We start from the raw sequence: 14,380 nt of genomic DNA on the forward strand, positions 1-14,380 counted from the left end.
TATTTTGCGAGCTGAAGCTCTTGTTTTTTCCAATTATGAGCCTCCACCTTTTTTTAAGATGGCTTAACGGTGGCTTGATGCATTAAATACAATTACCAAGCAATGCAATCGAACCAAATGTGGCCTCGCTATTTGATATGTTTCACCATTCCACTCACAAATTGCAAAGAAATGATAATTGATGAATGTTTTCATTGGATCATTTTCAAATCTATCTTGATTTGTTTTCTGAAGTTAGGACAATTTGTCCTCATAGATTCGTGATTTAAACAGCTTTTTTTTTTTTAAATATACAGCACAACAGTCTACACAACTCAACTGCCAGTTAGCTCAAAACAATTTCTAAACCCTTCACATGTGTCATTTGCAAGGTATTAGTCCTTATTCAAGTTATTTAGGGATGCATGTCATGATTGGCGAGGATTTCAAACGGTCTTACTTCACAAGGCGGCTATGTGTTGATTTTCCAGTGGCTCATGTTGATGGTGTGAGCCCCTTTTCGTGAGTGTACGGCAGCCGAATTAACACGTCTCACACGGGGTAACAGTTCTGCCCTTTATCTCGCCTTCGCTGTCCCCCACTGACATGCCTCTTTGCTCCTGTTTGTTTCCTTTTACTTCAAAATCAATTTTCACACCTCCAAATGATACATTCCATTAAAAAAAAATATATATAAAAAGAGGTAACTGTGCTCATGTTTCATTTTTCCGAGCTGGTTCATTAGGGTCAGCGCGGTCTCTGCTTTCATGTTTTGCAGCCCACCTCGTTTCCGAGTCTAAAAGAAGCACGGCGGATCGAGTTTCTCTGCCAGTTGCTGCCGCTCAGATAAAGCGCCACCAGTGTGTCGTGTCAAAAGGCTTGTGAATCCAAGCTAATTTGATTAAACGCGGCGCGTGGTGACGACAACCTTTGTGACACGCGAAGGCTTCGGTGGCTGCTGGCTGGCCGAGCTTGTCGCTTCTAATACTCGACGCCTGACTTGAATCATCACTACTTATGCATTTGTTTTCCGTCGGTGTTATTTGTCCATTTTCTAGCATTTTTATGTTTTTCTGTGTTTCATCAAAGAAAAGCTGACATTTCACCAGGGTTGTTAAAACATGTAAAGGTTTAAAATTGCACCATGCTGCAATTTCTAAGTTATTCACACAAAATGATTGTAATAATGTAAAAAAATGTTGGCATATAGATACCCATTATAATAAAAAAAAAAATTTTGCACTGTAAACCTGATGTGTTAATCATTTCCCATGATTACCAAATTTATCCCTTCAGTGTGACTTCAACTAAAGGTAGAAATAAAAATAAAAAAGTGAGTTGAGAGTCTTAAAAGCCATAATCCACCAGGAAACCATATTTAGGACAAAATCACAAGAATTTAGTATAAATAAAATTAACGCCCACGGGTTTTAAGTGCTTATTAGTGCTGTTTTGGTTACGCAGCAAGGTCAGATACAGAAATACTCTACGTACTGCAAAACATCCCCCCCCCCCCCTTTAAATTCTGGGGCTGCTTTGCTCTATCTAGCACTGGTTGTCTTTAATCCGTATATGGTGCAAAATCTTTATTAAAGCATTCCACAGCCAAATTTTCCAACCAGTGCCAGAAATCTCCAACCAGATTCATAAATTACTCTCTGTATTGTTAACAAATTGAAGTTGACTCATTCACTGCATTTGACGCCTATAGACGTCAAAAATTTATTTGAACTATTTCTTAGTTTCACATTTTTTCCACTTTTGTTAAGAGTATGAAAACCTAAAAAAAAAGTATTGTACGTTTAGAACATATATAAAATTTGTGATTAATCGTGAGTTAACTAGTGAAGTCATATGATTAATTACAATTTAAAAACAATTATCACCCGATGCCCCTAATTCAAAAAAGAAAAGATTATTAAAAATTAGGAGCATCAGACGATTACATTTTTTATTGTAATTAATCGCATTAGTTAACTCACGATTAATCGCAAATTTTATATCTGTTCTAAATGTACAATAAAAAAAAAATCTAGGTTTTCATGCTCTTAACAAAAGTAGAATAAAATGTGGAACTAATAGAAATAGTATTAATATTGAATTTTTGACGTTTAAGGCGTTAACATTTGCCGCAAATGTTGTTGGAGGAAGCAAAAAAGATGAGCGTAGGACATAATTATTAAGTTACACTTCGCTGTTGACATCCTATTTAAAAAAAAAAACAAAAAAAAAACGAGGCACCCGAGTCTCGCCTTTGATCGACTCTTCGGGGCATCAGCTGCCGTCGACAGATTTGCGAATCTTGGCATGTGCGCTGACCGCCAACGTATTCCTCGCCATGGCCAACTCTTTGTGATTTGAGCCAGTGAGGTAAGAGGACCCATCAGGGATGTCATTCAGGATTACCTCGCAAAGACGCTTCCGAAACGCTCTCATACACACATCTGATATCCATTCGCGAACACAGTTTAAATTCCTTTCACAAATCATACTCCAATACAGTCTTAATATACTGAAATGCACTCATATACTGAAACTAACAGAATGCACCGACTTGGTCATACATTATGTCATTGATTTTCTTGCCAGTAACATGCCGGCGTATAAAGCCATTTCGATCAATAACAGCTCAAGGATCCATTTTAATCTGATTCTGCATTATAACGATGGCAGTACAAGGGACCTTTGATCCATATTGAAGTACAGTACATGTTTGTGTATACGTATAAATCCATTAACCTTACGATTGGTACTGATGTCTTGGAAAGCTTGAAACTTTTGGACTAACATTAACCCAAAAAAAAAAAAAAAGGACTGTTATGGAGACATGTGGCATAACAAATAAATGAGCTTGAAAGGAGGGTGGCCCACAAAATGTATATAAAAAGGTCACAAAAAACATGCTAAATCCTACAATATACAGTAGAACCATTATCTCATTCCAAAACTGAGCGTGTCAATCTCAGAAAGTAATTAGAAGCGACTAATGAGATTTCACCCAGTCTTCACTTTTTTTTTTTTTTTTTAAATAAAAATTTCCTTGATCTAGCGCGTTCATAATGTGCCGCCACCTGCTACTTCACGCTGTCAGGAGACGCGCGCAAAGCCTACCGATGCACAACACAACAGATGATAAATTAGGCAGCATTTCCTGAATAGAACTCGTTATTATAACAAAGCCAAATCACCACCACTGCTATAATCGCGGTTATGGCACATCACATGATTCCTCACAAAATGTAAACAAGTCAAGAGACTATATTGTAAGACATCTGGCTCAACAGTTCACACATGATAAGGATGCAGGTGCATGTTAGCGACTGTAAATTATTTTCTCCGTAGTGTTATTTTATGCAGCTGTAGGTCATCATAATCGGGGCCAAGTGATAATGACACCGCGGAGTGGATAATACTTTATATCACGCTGCCTTTCTAAACGCCGATTCGGCTCTTATACTTTAGGTAATTAGCCATTAGCAAGCTGGCTATAGGGTGGGATGGTGTATTAAAATGCAGAAGTGCTTCTTTGCCATCTGCTTGGATGCTTGTAAATGTTGTCTTTTATTTGACATCAGCGATTCTCAAAGTGTGGTACTTTTAACACTAAAGGTACGCAGACGCCCTCTAGTTATAAGTGAAAGAATCACTGAATGAATAGTTCAAACTGTGCATATTACGTACATTTTAGTATAGATCAGTTGTATTTAACTTTTATTTTCAATACTTCTGTATTTAATCTTGTACAACAGTACCATGTTCCTGTTTCACACAAAGACATTTTTGCTGGTGTTTTTGTACACACAGATGGATAAGCAGGTGGTTTCAACTGCAAACAAGGAAACACACAAACACTCAGACTGACCCCGCACACCCACAGGTGACACAGTGTCTGTCGGTGATAACGAGTCTGGCATAGTCAAAACGTACCCAAGCCACCTGCCTTTCCTTTCCTTCCTTCAAGGTCGCAGCTGTCTCCTCGCCAGTTGCAGCCCACCCGCTTGTTTGTGTGAAATGTTCGCTTCCTCTTTTTGGGCGCGATAACAGCGTTGTAACAGCGGGATTATCTTCTCCCAGGAGCCAAACAGCAGTTAATACAAATAGGGATGGCTGGCTTCTGGCTGCTTTGTGTGTAAAACAAATGGATTGGTGACTAAGAGACCTTCTCTTCGTTTGTTTCTTTTGCTTTTTTATTTATTTATTTATTTTTATTTTATCATCTAAGTAGGAAATGAATTAATTTCAATACATATAAATTAATTAATTAAAATGCAAATACTGTACAATCAAATAGTTTAAATAAAAATTCTGCCTAGGTAGGCATATAACTCAAAATGCTTTTTTATCAGACTCGTTTTTAATGCAAAATTTATGAAACATTTCAATTTGTGTATATGTGGATATAGTTGTACAGTACAACATTTTTATGTCCTCCATGAATCCATTCACTCACAGAAACATTTTATCATACTGTATTATAATAATTAATTAAAAAAATAAATACAAAAATAAAATAAATAAATATTGTAGCAACAGAAAACCGATGATTGGCTTACAGCTTGAAGGGGGTGGGGCTACGTAGGTTTCTCGAGTGAGACAAAACATTCACACACCTACACAAGAACTGTTGTACAAACACGACATAGATGGACAAAAACAACAATAACATATTTGCAGTTTCAGCAAAAACAAAATAGCTTCGCCAGGACTGTGAAATGAGTAAGTTTTCATTATGGGTTTTCTGCCTTCTAAAATACCTCAGTATGTTAGCTAGCTAGCTTAAACGGGAGTGGGGGATAAGTAGAATTAGTCACTTCCGGGTCAAAACAAAGATGTGTATTTACCAATTTTTCAGCCCTTTTGGAAATAGAAAAGGGGAGCTACACTAAGATACATGCTATCTTGATGTGCTAATTAACTAAAAACTTACCAGGAAGATAGCAGCTAGCATCCTGATTACATACAATTTATATTATTATGATACCATTACTTTTATGAATGACCGAACTATAACACTTTTAGTTCTTTATTGGAGCATTTTCTTCTCCCGGGTGGAAAATACATAAATAAATGTCTCAAATGTTACGAGACTCTTTGATAATGTAACCCCCGAACAACATCTTGATGCATCCATGTAAGATTGGTTGAATTTAATTGTATTTGTTTTAGTTGTACAGATAATTAAATAATTGTTTGAATATCTATTGTAAAATTTAATAATTTAAGTAGCTTCTGCCTATACCTTTTTCGGTTAATTGATTTGTCTGAAGGGATGTTTATGTTTTTCTGTGCTGTGTGCAGTAGCTGTAATACACTACTCATTCATTCAAGTAACATAGCATTGTTTAAATGTTTCATTTTATGAAGTAAGCCCATTTTCATCCATCCATCCATATTCCTAACCGCTTTTCCTCACAAGGGTCACGGGGGGCGCTGGAGCCTATCCCAGCTGACTTCGGGCAATAGGCGAGGTACACCCTGAACTGGTTGCCAGCCAATCAAGTAAGCCCAATTTTTTTATGATAAATATCTTTATCATAAAAAAATTAATTAAAAAATATATATAATTAGAGAATTATTTTACTAGTATTTTTTAATTATTATTATTTTTTAAATAATTTGTTAACTTATCATTGTAAATCATTTTATTATGAAGAAAAGCTTTATTGAGTTACAATTAGAATATCACACAAACAAACCTTAATCTTGTCTGTGCTCAAGTTGCTGCCATTTAGCATTTACACATTTCTGTCAAACTGATTTTGACTATTTTACTGTTAAGTGTAAGTGACTACTTTATATTAGAATCAGTCCTAATGCATGTGCATACTGTAAGACATACTGTATATAAAGGATTAGGTGCTTTCATGTGTCCTTTCAAGGTATATGACACGGCAATGGCAATTGTAGCTGACCTGACATTTGCAACCTTTTGTTATTGTGAAGCAGTGGCGACGCACTTGACATTTTTCTAATTCGTCTTCTCGTATGACAACTGATCTTTATTGCTTTTTACCGTCAGGTTGAGTGCCTTTGCATGTCTCCAGAATGTTTGCTTCACTACCCAAGAAATAAAGCGTCAGTATCAGAGTCGGTATCCAAGCTGCGGCATAGGTAAGCTCTTAATGAGTGTGTGCATGCGATGAATGGGAAATGTCACACATATAATAATACATAAATATGCAGTGGGTATAAAAGTCTAAATGAGACCAGGATACCGTATAACAATTAGCTTTTTTTTTTTCACCTTTAATGTTGACTTAAAAAAAAAATATTTTGCAATTAAAATTCACTAACTTGGATAATAAGGTTTCACAATGGTGCACACCCACTTATAATTGGGTTGTGACTGCATGTGTTCAGACGTAATCAATCACATTCCGACATGTAAAATGGGCATCAGCACACCTGCCACCTTTTAAAGTGCCTCTGATAATCCCTGAATAAATTTCAGTTGTTCAAGTAGACTTTTTATTTTATTTTATTTTATTTTATTTTATTTTATTTTATTTTATTTTATTTTATTTTATTTTATTATTATTATTATTATTATTATTATTATTATTATTATTTATTTTTTTTAGCCTGAAGTTTTTATGCTAACACTGACCGCTACTGAATTTAGAATTATTGTGAATGTTTTGTTTGTCATGTGTCCTGTCAAGCACTTTGTTGCAGCTGCACCTGTTTGTGAGTTGAGAAGTGTTTAAAAATGTCTTCACCACCTTGTCTGAGGATCGAGTTCCACCTGAAGAAAAGCCTACTAGAGCCGCTGAATATAATTTTGGGTTAATCAGAGGAATTTTAAATGATGGCATGTGTGAGCTGACTTCTCTTTAGCATGATTTTGAATGTGATTGGTTAATTCTGAACCCAACCACCTCACCTTATACTATTCATTCATACACACGTTATACATACTGTAAAAGGGTGTGCGCACCTGTGCAACCACATTATTTTAGATTATTCTAAAATAACCTCTCTCTCTCTCTCAAAAAAAATCTATCAAATTGTACAGGTTATAGATCACATTAATGGTGGAAAAAGTTTGGGGTTTGATCAAGGGTGTGTAGACTTTTTATAGCTGCTGCAAATACTTATATTGTAAGTATGTCACTTTTTAAATTCCACGTGTTGCTCTTGAGCGTGTTGGAAAAACTAAATGGCAAAAGTGTAGTCAGCTGACATGTCAACATAAAGTCTAGGCTCTCGTGTTAGCTTCTTAGCCTCATCCCTCTGAAGCCGTGTCAGCCTAGGCAAGCATATGATGCTACTAAGCAAACTGAGGCATTTCCCGCTCACATGTATCGTATGTGTTTTTGTCAAGGCTAAACCAGGGATGTTTTTTTCCCCCACTGACGCCCACGTACCGAAAAATGTAAATTGTGAGGGTGTCTTTTGGGATGGATTAATGGCGTTTCTATTCATTTCTAGTTGGAAAGACGATTTGATATACAAGTGATTTGAGTTCGTAGTGTGTTCAAAGCACCGCTATATATTTGATCCAGTGGGAAAAATGACCATGTTAAACTTTTGTGGACATTTTATTCTGCCCCTTTGCCTTTTGTCTAAGGCTGTTTATTTGTTCAATCGCAAGCGTCTCCTTGAGCTATAAATGTTGAGAAGGTGTTGTTAGAACAGAACTGCCGTGCGATGTTAGTTCCCGTCGGGGGAACGAGCAAACAAGTTACTGCCCCTGTAAACTAAATGTCAGAGTGCGTAGTACAAGAAAAACAAGCCCAGTGAGTTATTGCAATTGTAATATTGTGCAGCAGACATATTTGTATAAAAACTGGCAATCCATTGGAGCTTTCATTCGTTTTCACCTGACACAGGTCTGCAGGTCTTTGCTTACTTCCTCTGTTTATCTCCTATTGTGTTCTTTCCCCTGATTTCATTCTTGCTCTTATCCTCTTCTTGATCCTCTTATCTCATCTCTTGTCTTCCTGTAATTTCCTCCCCCATCCCTGAAAATCCTTCAGCAACGCTCTCACCAGCGAGAGTGTCGGACGCGCACTTGTGCGATGCCACCCGGCGTCCGAAACCTTCACACGATGGAGTGCCGGATGATGAGTGGGAACTGGGAAGTGATGAGGGTGGAGACAAAAAAAAAAAAAAAAAGGATTTCGAGGATTCGTTCAATGTCACCCTGGAATCCAACACACTTCATCACTTTCTCCTCTTGTCATCCTGTGATTCTGCCCCAGCCTGTATTTCATAGCCACCTCGTAATAATCAAACGCCCGTCACGCAGACAGGTATAAGGCCATTTTTTTTCCCCCTCTGTGGCGATACTGTCAGCTTTATGGATGTTCCGCAGCCTTGCACAGTGACTCATCCTGAATCAAAAGCGCAACGGCTATGTGAAGTTCATTTAAACGCGGGGACTGTCACCACCTGGGTTGGGTTACATGGCAAATTCATATGAGGTTTGCTTCCTTTTATCCCCTCTAAAACAATGAGCCTTTGGGCTAAACCCAAGGAAAGGGATTAATTCATAGGTGAGTGGAACATAGAGGACAATGGCTGAGAAGGTCAGCTCCTCACTTCAATTATGCGCAACAATTACACATAGTCTTAGACACAAATGTGAAGAAACTGCTGAGTGATATAAAGTTACATCAATGTACTGCATAGGAACCAAAACTTGACGTGAAAAATGAAAATCTGCAAGTAATGGCCACTTTCCCCGACTGGATCATTTCTATTTCAATGAATACCTGTGGGGGAAAAGTGACCTTGATGAACTCTAATGTTGTTGTATTTTCCTCACCTTATCTTGTTATGTCTGTTTCTATGTTTTTGATATAAGTGAACATGATAAGCTAGGAGATACGATTGATGCCTTTTTTTTTTTTTTTTTTTTTGAGAGCTCAGTATTGTTCATTCGGTAATTTTACCGATTTGACATGTCATCATCATTGCTCTCTTTTTTTTCTTTTTTTTTGAATGTGGGTGAGTAAGTGCGTGTGTGTGTGTGTATTCATTAGTTCACCTAAAACCTATTAAAAAATCCCATACCGTTCACCTAAACCGAACGCTTCCAGCCAGTCGTGAGGCCGTCAGGAGACCCGAGGAAGGACCAAAGAAAAGAAAGGAAAGTGATACGATTGATGCCATTTTCTTGACATTAGTTGCATCTGTTCTCAGCTAGGATTCCAGATAAAGAAAAAAAAAACATTGATAAATGCCAAGATTTAAAAGCTGAGCTTCGAGGCCCATTATTCTCAGCGAGAACACTTCCCAAACAACATCAATTTGTGGAGTGAGAGCTGCGGCAAAATAGAAGCGTGTCCTCCCTCATCTCCTGAAAAAACCTTCTGCACATGAAAAAAAAAAAAAAGCTTTTGAATTCAGCTCCTCAGCAAAACACTGAGCGCCCGGCGTCTCGTAATTTACTCCACTGAATAAATCATTAACTCCGGCCTCATGCAGACATTCTCATGCTTCTGCAACCAGTACAAGTAGGGCGGAAGAATCATGTTGTTTTTGGGGTTGGGTTGCCACGAACGTCCTCTTGGAAGAGCTCATTTTAATTTTGGGACAGGCCGGGCCACCGCAACCCCAGAAGAATACAATGTACGATATTAAAAAAAAAAAAAATCCACTGATCAGGGCCTTGCTGCCTTCTGTAGGTTAACTTGAGGACTCGTTAAAACTCAAGCTTGGGCACTCACAACCAGGTGAGCTGTTAGCTCATCTGCATATTCTAATGGCATCCAAAAATTGTATCACAAAACGTCTTGCGTGGCTTTCATATTAAAACACGGCACAACCAAATCCAGAAAGACACAAAAGAAAAATCCAGATGCATGAATCTCTGCAAGCGTGAAGCCAAGCACATTCCTTTCATACTCCTCATCAATGCGTCAATGTCAGAGCTCTAGACTCCTCCCTCTCCACGCCACTATGTAAATATGCAAATTAGTATAAACGGTGCCGGTGCGTGGTTGGGAACAATCACTCCGCATGATGAAATAATCCGATTATCAAGCCTTGAGTCACAATTAAGAAGAGAGCAACATCATAACATTTGAGCTGGAGACGCTGGTAGGCAAAAAAAAAAGCTGTTATTTTTGCCACGCTGTCCTTCGGAGTCAACACCTTCTATAAAGGTGCTGAAAGTCTTTAGTAGCCTGAGGTCAGAGCTTTGCGCTCCCAATCCGGAGATGTGGTGGTGGCGTGAGTTCAATCCCCAAATTGGATGGACACCGCAATAGTATAAACATAGTAAAACCCTTTGTACGTGAGGCCCCAGTTCGTTAATTTTATGGTGGTAGCCTAATATTCTTACACTGGAGCTCTAATATTGATGCATACACCTAATAGCAGGCATTCTTTAATTTATTTAACGTTTTTTAAATTCTTATTCAAAGCAATCATAAATGTTTTAGTCTTAATACGCATGCTCATAAATATGAGCCTGCAAACGTGACCTAAATAAACTCACGTGGTGGCTCGACCAATCCGAAATCTGCGAGCTGCTGCCACCGTCAGTTTGTTATCAGGTTTCATAAAAGGGAGGAACGCATATTGTATATTCTTGAATTTATGACCTTAGTAAACACCTTCCTAACGATGGGATCGAGAGAGCGAGTCCGTATTTTATTTAGAAGCGTTAAATGTCAAACAACCCCAAACAAAGAAAACACTGGAAAAAAATGCCACAAAAACTCAAACGAAAAGTAATCTCGGACTGTGATCATATAACAGAATAAATTGAATGTGTATTGTTTCGTGTTTGGCCTTTTTTAGAGGCGGATACCAGTGACGGCAGAGAGGAAATGTGTGATGAGGATTCAGAGAAACAGTACAATAGTACAATCCAGTATCAATTGCATACACAAATCAAAATCAAAAAGCAGATGTTAACGTAAGGCCGGCAAAGTGGTATGGCAAAGCGCTATATATATATATATATATATATACAGACGCTCCCCACCTTACGAACGAGTTACGTTCCGGACGATCGTTCGTAAGGTGAATTTGTTCGTAAGTTGCTTCAGTGCTATATTTTGTATTATAATTTATGTTTAAAGCCTATATAAGTATATTGAAGGTTTATATAAGTATGTTTAAGGCTTGTACAAGTAACCTGCATTGGTTTGTACTGAAAAAAACTTAATAAAATGGAGAGAATACGTACAGTACTGTACTGTACTACGTATGTTAGAGAGAGAGAGCGAGACACACACACACAGTATGTACATGTACGTAATAAGATAAATAAAATGAAGTTTAACTTACTTTTGGAAGATGTACTCGATGCTTAAGGAGATGATGGAGGAGGAGGAAGAGGAGGATTTTATATCATGAGAGATTCTTCGTCATCGCTGGAATCGGCTTCAAAAGTTATTTCCTGCTTCATGCGGACCGGCGTTTTCTTCCTCCTCCTCCTCGCCACGTTGCTCAGCCTCCAATGAGCTCTCACAGCGCCAATCGTCGGTATTAGCGGCGGAAAGAAGCACTACGCGCAATACAAAATCGAACTTACAGCATTTCTTTCCGAACATTTTTCGACATACTGTACGCGCAGAAATGTTCGTATGTACCGTTGTTCGTAACTCGAATGTTCGTAAGTAGGGGAGCATCTGTGTGTATATATATATATATATATATATATATATATATATATATATATATATAAAGTTGAGTTGAGTTAATTCTGCCTCACAGTCCAAAGGATCTGGAGTTGAATGTCTGAATATTTTCATTTATTTATTTTCTCTCTCTGTGCCTTAGGATGGACTGGCGACCAGTATTGTACGTCCAGTATGTCTTCAAAATGTGAGTGGTTAACTTCTCTTTCTACTTGTCTAACAGCGAAGAATAATGAACACGGCCTTCATATTATTTACAATGAAAAAAATATGGATGGAAATGAGAAAAACCTTGCAAGTCGACCAGCATTTGAGAAGGTTGTGTTTAATTTTGGAGTTGCCACTTTATTATAGAAGGACATCAGCAGGAAATATAATGACAGTAAACATAAAACTCTAAACAAAACTAATGTTATTGATGGCACTGTCTAAGCTACATTGCCTTAATCTTAATAAATCATAGCTGAGACGCGTGAGTAGCAGACAGACTTGGCATCACCCGTGGAGAATGCAGCTATCACTATACTTATGAATAAATATGTTATTTTCTCTTATGATGCATAACTCTTCAAACATGGCCTGTCTGTGTAATTTAATATAGCAAAAGAGATGAGATTTATAGAGATGATAAAACAACGAAAGAATGTGAGAAACATGCTAAAATAATCCTGAAGCAGTGTGTGTGTGTGTGTGTGTGTGTGTGTGTGTGTACTTGTACATAATACATTGTGAGGACCAAAATACCTCTTTAACCAACAGATTGAGGACATTTTGGCCAGTCCTCACAACTCAAGATCTCTTTTTGAGGGTCAAGACTTGGTTTTAGAGCTTAGGTTTGAATTGGGTTATGGTTGAGGTTAGGGTAAGGAATGGGGGTAGGCAATCATTTTTGATGGTTGGGGTTAGGTGGGCGGGGCTAGCAAATGCATTATGTCTACGAATGGCCTCACAATTATATAAGTACAAGTGTGTGTGTGTGTGTTTGTGTGTGTATACACTGCTGACTAAACAGCATGATTATTGCACGTGTGCCTTGGTTTGCCTCCAATAAGAGTCCACGCTACAGTGTGCATTTTGTCGGAATTCAGAGCATCCTAAACTTGTCCAGTGTTGTTCCTCAGTGGGGTCGCTGAGCCGCAAACAGTAATTTAAGACAATTTAGATCGCGAGCGAGGAAGGATGGGCGCAGCGGTGTCAACCAACCTTTTCTTAAACCTGCAAGAACAAACAAACATCACGTAGTCCAATTCTTGTCTTCATTTGAGTTTTTATCAGCTATAAAGGGGGACATGATAGCGGCCCTGCATGCTTCATTAGTGCTTTCCATAACCAATGGTTCCTATAGCAACCAAGGGGCAAAGTAATGAGTCTGGGGCTTGAGTGAATATTGTCAAGCGCACTGTGTGTCTAAGATGACCACGCAGCAAAGACAGGATGAAACTTTGGATTAGATTATTGAGACTCTGCTGCATCATAAAATGCAACAACTCGTATGCGGCATCATTGGCTGTATTGCTACTTTTTGCCCATCCCTAGAAAGAACCAAAATGCAGACCTCTGCTAAGGCCTATTATTCAAATTTTAGTCTAACCCTGCTGGCAAACAAACAAGCGCAGACGTTTCTAGTATCAGCACATGAAACAGAATCACACCAGCAATGTGTTGATCCCCAGGGCATATATATAGCATCACCCATGCAGCCGTAACTCTGACTGTACTGTATGAGTGAGGTAATGCTCCGTGTTCCTTATCAGCAGAAAATCACGCGTACATACTGAAGGCCACCAAACGGAAATGCAGATCCTCAGTCTCTCCTTTGGTCTCTTGAGGTCTCCCTGATTTGTTGGAATTTAGATGTCTCTGGGGTTGGTGAAGGACTCTGGTTGGTGGCCCGGTGGGTGGTGGGTGGTGTCTGGTCGGTGCTGGATTTCACTTTCCTTTTTTTTCTTTGGTCCTTCCTCGGGTCTCCTGACGGCCTCACGACTCGGGCTGGAAGTGTTCGGTTTAGGTGAACGGTATGGGATTTTTTAATAGGTTTTAGGTGAACTAATGAATACACACACACTCGCACGCACGCACACACGCACATACACATAGTCACCCACATACAAAAAAATAAATAAAAAAAATAACAATACTGAGCTCTCCAGAAAAAAAAAATAATAATAAATAAAAGGAAATGCAGATCCTGCGCACTGCATTGCATTGAAGGACACAGTCTGCCAGTATTAACTCACAGTCCCTTTTCAGCATCCGGGTTTCGCCTTATTTTAGTAAGGACATTTATATATAGCATCCCCTGCTCGTGTTCATGTCATCGGCAAATACATTGGTCCCAGTGGCTCATCGCTACATTTAAAGAACCATAAACGGAATTGGTCACCTATTTTCATAAAGTTAGAGCTTGTTTCAGTGAGTTGTCCAGGGTGTTTCATAATACAAGGGAAGTGCAAAATTCTTTGTACGCATGAACAAACAGCTGGAGACCTCAACATGTTTCATCTTCTAAACATGCAGACTGGGCATTTTGGCAACAGCTGTATTGAATGCGGCATTGTGCAGGAGGCCAGTGGACTGGGTGTGGAATTGAAATGACATGGTCGCATGGTTGCCGTTTCCATGAATCAGCAGCAATATTATGAGCCAGCGGAAGGCAGTGGACTAAGTAATGTGCGTGTATGGAGAAACAGTGGGCATGAGAAAGCAATGTGAGTCTCTGTTTAGGAATTCATTTTTACCTCTTAACACCACTCAAAACTGTGCTAATTGCAATGTCAACATTTCTCAAATAAGTTATTTGATTC

General features: G+C 38.5%; 1 long non-coding RNA gene across 1 annotated transcript; it reads left to right on the forward strand.

The window, feature by feature from the left end:
* The first annotated feature begins 4,579 nt into the window (after positions 1-4,579).
* On the forward strand, positions 4,580-11,740 carry LOC144035310 (uncharacterized). Its single transcript, XR_013288413.1, has 4 exons — positions 4,580-4,695; positions 5,396-5,478; positions 5,999-6,090; positions 11,719-11,740. It is a non-coding gene; the product is annotated as an uncharacterized LOC144035310 (long non-coding RNA).
* The last annotated feature ends 2,640 nt before the right edge of the window (positions 11,741-14,380 follow it).

Source organism: Vanacampus margaritifer, chromosome 15, assembly GCF_051991255.1.
Source record: "Vanacampus margaritifer isolate UIUO_Vmar chromosome 15, RoL_Vmar_1.0, whole genome shotgun sequence".
Classification (NCBI taxonomy): domain Eukaryota; kingdom Metazoa; phylum Chordata; class Actinopteri; order Syngnathiformes; family Syngnathidae; genus Vanacampus; species Vanacampus margaritifer.